General features: G+C 42.1%; 1 long non-coding RNA gene across 1 annotated transcript; it reads right to left on the bottom strand.

Annotated features, from left to right (window-relative positions):
• Nucleotides 1–1,193: 1,193 nt before the first annotated feature.
• On the bottom strand, nt 1,194–1,541 carry LOC119424626. Its single transcript, XR_005187518.1, has 3 exons — nt 1,516–1,541; nt 1,348–1,398; nt 1,194–1,266 (listed from the first exon to the last, which is right to left on the bottom strand). It is a non-coding gene; the product is annotated as an uncharacterized LOC119424626 (long non-coding RNA).
• Nucleotides 1,542–3,500: the final 1,959 nt, after the last annotated feature.

The raw sequence follows: 3,500 nt of genomic DNA, 5'->3' as shown, positions 1-3,500 counted from the left end.
TATATTTGGCCTTGGTCTCCGTTCACTTTTCAATGTTCTGGAGACTTTGTGTGGCCCTTTCTCTCCTATTGCAGGTGTCCATATAGAGATTCTTCTTTAAGAGCCCAAAGAAGCTATTCGCTATTCTGAGGAGAAATTAGTGCAAGAACTCTCCAGCTCCTCCTCCTCTATCCCCCTCCTTGCTCCTAGTGCCTCCGCTCTTTTTGCATATGCAGTCCAGTGGAACATTGAAGCAGAATCTGTTCCGAGGGGGATTACTTTTTCCACACTTGAATGGTAAGTGATTACGTGACTGCTCTCTCCGCACCTGCGAGATTGCGTCTTTTGGTTGTCCATCTCTTCGTGCTTGGAACATTGTGGCTCTCACAGGAAGCAAACGGGACCTACTTCTAGGTGATAGTGTGAGCTAGGGGTATTTTTTGGGAGGTTGTAGATGTTGACCACAGGGAGCAGTGTGGGGTCCAGGGAGTGGAACACAAAATGCGTTTGATGCCAGCGCCCATCATGTATCTAAAAGTCCAAAACGCAAAGAAAACAAAGAATATCATTAATTCTGCAGTGATATAATCAAAAAGAGATAACAGTTTTCAACATTTTAACCCTACCCAACAAGAATCCTCCAGAACGTCTGGCTCAAGATCTCCTCCCACTTCAAACACCTCCCCGGTCCAGGACTTGAATTTCACAGACTTTTTGCCAGTTTGCTGCTCTTCAGCTGATCTCCAAACCGAGACATCCAGACAGTGGATGATGATGTGCTGAATGGCCTCTGAACTCAACAGGTGCAGGAAGTTCATCTGGACTCGACCAACACTCATTGTTGGCTGCAGAAGATGAGGGGATGAGCAAGTCGGTTTGCTTTGTCAATGCATAATATCACAGAGTCTGTTATTGTGCGTTGCATACCTTGGATGCTGTTATTGGTTTAAGGCAAGTCTGTCCACCTCCAGTAAAGTTGCAAGAGACTTCTATTTTATCTGATGAGCAACCCAAGTTGGGGTCAATCCAATAGGTGCCTGAAAATTCAAACACATTTTGAATAAACTACCTGCCTGTGAATATATATTTTACATGTAACAACCATTAAGTTTCTTTACCATCATTTAACTTCTGTTCACAGCTGTGCAGGTCCCTGCAGATGCGGGCCGGGTTGTCCCGAGTCCCCAATGGGTTTTTCAGGCTCTGGATCAAGTTACTGAGGTAGTGGAGGGTCTTAAAGATCTCTGCCCCCTGGTCCAGCATTGGCAGGTCCATCACTGGCTTATGCTGGACCACAGAGAACAAGAGTCAGCGTTTTCAACACATTAAAAGGCAAGATGAAACAGAAAAACATTGCAAGGCACTGACCTTAGTCCTCGAAGGAGTGGGTGAATCAACAAACAATTGGCCATCTTCCTTCTGCAGAAAAGACAACAAATCCAATGTAATAAAAACCACTGCATCCTTCTGGATTATATTTTACAGCAAATTACTTTGGATATATTAAACTTTAAAAAAATCTGCACAATAACTTACAAATGATAGAGGAACACCCGGGGGTCCCTGAAAAAAGAAAAAGAAATGTTATGTAGTTAATTTTTTTTAATGGGAACATTACGTTTTTGTAAACTAATAAAAGTGGAAAACATACTGGAGGTCCTGGGAGGCCACGAAGTCCTGGAGATCCCTTATATAAAAAAAGAAAAACACACAATACATTGACTTGGACTTCTATGCTTTTTGTCAAGTGTCCACATTAACATGAACAATGTCTGCTTCAACCAAAAGGAAACAATGCAACATATATTAAACATACCCGTGGACCTTGAAATCCCTGTTTGGAGAGAGAGAGGATATAAAATCATTGTTGATTTTATCATTCATCTTCTTTCTTAAACGAGCAAATACTGTAAACTATATGTTAAAAACATTTCAAGAGTGTCAGAGAACTTACAGTCTCTCCTCGATTGCCCTTCTGTCCTCGAGGGCCCTGCAAGAGGTTGTTCAGAGTCAAATCAGTACTGAGTAACCATAGCAAAGAGTACTTTAAGGTCTATTTAGTGTATAATACATACTGCACTTCCATTAGGACCTATGATTCCCACAGGGCCAACAACTCCTCCTCTGCCCTGATAGGAAGAAACAAAATGAGACGATGTAAAATGGGCAGTGGAGCAAATTCTCAGAAACCTCTCTGTATTATCATTTCCTTTACCATTACACCTTGTGGCCCCTTTGGGCCCCGTATGCCCGTTGGCCCATTGTCCCCGGGAAGCCCCTGAAAACAGTCAAGTCACATTTATTTATATAGCACATTTAAAACGGTAACTGTTATCAAAGTGCTTACCAAAAAAGATCACAGCATCAAATATTAATAACAAGATATTACAGCAACATGAATAAAAGCATAAAAACATTAACTATAATGAGAAACAATGAAATACTAAATCAAATCACCCTGTGTTAAATGTCAGGGAGTAAAAGCAAAATGGATGAACACAATCATCAACAACGAAATACCAAATGAGATCACACTGTGTTAAATGCCAATGATTACAGATGTGTTTTGAGGAGAGATTTAAAAATAGAGACTGAGGTGGCCTGTCGAATGTTGATGGGCAGATTATTCCAGAGTTTAGGGCCCATGACTGAAAACGCCAGATCTCCTCTGAGCTTCAGCCTGGTTTTTGGTACGGCCAAAAGCAGCTGGTCTGATGATCTCAAGGCCCAAGAAGGAGTATAAGGATGAAGGAGATCGGAGAGGTATGAGAGTGCAAGGCCATTAACACACTTAAATGTCAGCAGAAGAATCTTAAAATCAACTCTGACACACACAGGAAGCCAGTGAAGAGAGGACAGAACTGGAGTAATGTGCTCGAACCTGCAAGTTCCTGTTAGTAGCCGAGCTGCAGCCTTTTGGACAAGCTGGAGATGTGAGAGAGAGAGACCTGACTGACCCCAGCATAAAGAGAGTTACAGTAGTCCAGCCGGGTTGTAATAAATGCATGGACTAATTTTTCAAGGTCAGATCTGGACAGGACGGACTTGAGCTTAGCTATCTGCCTTAGCTGAAATAAGCTTTTTTGAAGAACAGAATTTATCTGCTTATTAAACTTAAAGTCCGAGACTAAAACTATCCCGAGATTGGTAACAGACTGTTTTAGATATGGCTGAAGGGAGTCCAGGTTTGCAGGATCAGTGACAATGGCAGAGCTATGGTTAAACACAATGACCTCAGTCTTCTGATCATTAAAACTCAAAAAGTTTGCAGTCATCCATGTCTTGATGTCATCGAGACATTTTAACAAAGGGCGAATGGAGGAGGAACGGTTAGGTGTTAACGGCAGATAAATCTGAGAGTCATCAGCATAACGATGAAAGGAAAGACCATGTTTCCTCAGGATAGACCCTAAGGGGAGGAGATACAAAGAAAACAGAAGGGGTCCATGAATGGAGCCTTGCGGGACCCCGCAGGAAAGAGGTTAGAGGGTAGAGTGTTAGCAAAATTAACACAGAAACTC

The sequence above is a fragment of the Nematolebias whitei genome, chromosome 18 (genome assembly GCF_014905685.2).
Source record: "Nematolebias whitei isolate Nwh7 chromosome 18, NemWhi1, whole genome shotgun sequence".
Lineage (NCBI taxonomy): Eukaryota > Metazoa > Chordata > Actinopteri > Cyprinodontiformes > Rivulidae > Nematolebias > Nematolebias whitei.
This window is presented reverse-complemented; position numbering and strand designations above follow the sequence as displayed.